This window comes from Myotis brandtii, unplaced genomic scaffold, assembly GCF_000412655.1.
Source record: "Myotis brandtii unplaced genomic scaffold, ASM41265v1 scaffold179, whole genome shotgun sequence".
Classification (NCBI taxonomy): Eukaryota; Metazoa; Chordata; class Mammalia; order Chiroptera; family Vespertilionidae; genus Myotis; species Myotis brandtii.
Window position 1 is genome coordinate 4,101,123 of NW_005356635.1, and position 1,079 is coordinate 4,102,201.

At 67.4% G+C, this 1,079-nt stretch overlaps 1 pseudogene; it reads right to left on the bottom strand.

The window, feature by feature from the left end:
* LOC102251101 overlaps window positions 1-141 on the bottom strand; it is a 3,969-nt pseudogene extending 3,828 nt beyond the window's left edge.
* Between the last annotated feature and the right edge of the window lie 938 nt (window positions 142-1,079).

Consider the following 1,079-nt stretch of genomic DNA (forward strand, 5'->3'; position numbering starts at 1 on the left):
TGTACTCCATGCAGCCCTCCTCCTCCATGCAGTACCGGATGTAGGGCTTGAAGAGGGAGCCGAACATCTTGAAGCCTTTGAGGAGGTCCCGGGCTGCAGCAGCCCCCGCGTGCGCAGCGCCTTCTCCATCATCGGCGCCATCACGCTGCCCCACAGCCCACGGTGCAGAAGCCCGATCTTGGAGATGTTGCTGAACAGGAGCGGGTCTTGGAGGTGTCGGGACTCCTCCCCAGGGCGACTCTTTACCCGGGAGTCCCCGCCGCTCTATTCACCTCCTCGGCCAGCGGGGAGCGCCCTCGGTGGGTCCGGGTCCGCTGCTCTGGGTGCTGGGGAGGGGGAGACCGTGGAGGGCGAGGCCCTGAAGCAGGAGGAGGCCCGGGAAGGCGGGCGGCTCCCCAGCACGTCCCGCTGCACCAGGCGCATGTGCCCCGCCCCCACCCGTGCCCTCCAGTCCTGCGTGGCTCCACACTGCACTCAGGGCCTGGGCAGCGCTCCAGGAGCGGGCATGGAGGTGTCAGGACTCCTCCCCAGGGCGACCCTTCACCCAGGCGTACCCACCGCTCCATTCACCCCCTCCTCCAGCAGGGAGCGCCCTCGGTGGGTCCTCTGCTCTGGGAGCTGGGGAGGAGGAGGCTGGCGGAGGGCTAGGCCCTAAAGCAGGAGAAAGCCTTGGAAGTCAGGCAAGGACCCCAGGACTCAAGGCACCCCCGCTGCCACCCCGCGTCCCGCTGGGGCCTGCACCCAGGAGTGCCATGGCTGCGGCAGGGCCACCAGCTGGGCTTGGAAGTGAGTCCTCCACGAACAGTCCCAGCAGCCTGCCTGGTGTGGGTGGGGATTTCGGGTCACCTTGAGGGAGGCTCTGGCCTTTCTCTGCTCCTCTCCTGGTGGATTGGCAGCGCTGAGGTCAGAGGAGCCGCCTTCCAGTCCCCAGGCCACTTCTCAGAGTCAGAAGTTGTGCCATCGGCCTCTGCCTAGGACGGGACCTCTGCACCCCCAGGGTGCATAAACACACAGGGCTTCCATCAGGCTTCGCTGATCCCGGGGCCGTGAGGCCTTGAGGCTCTGCTGATCCCGGGGTG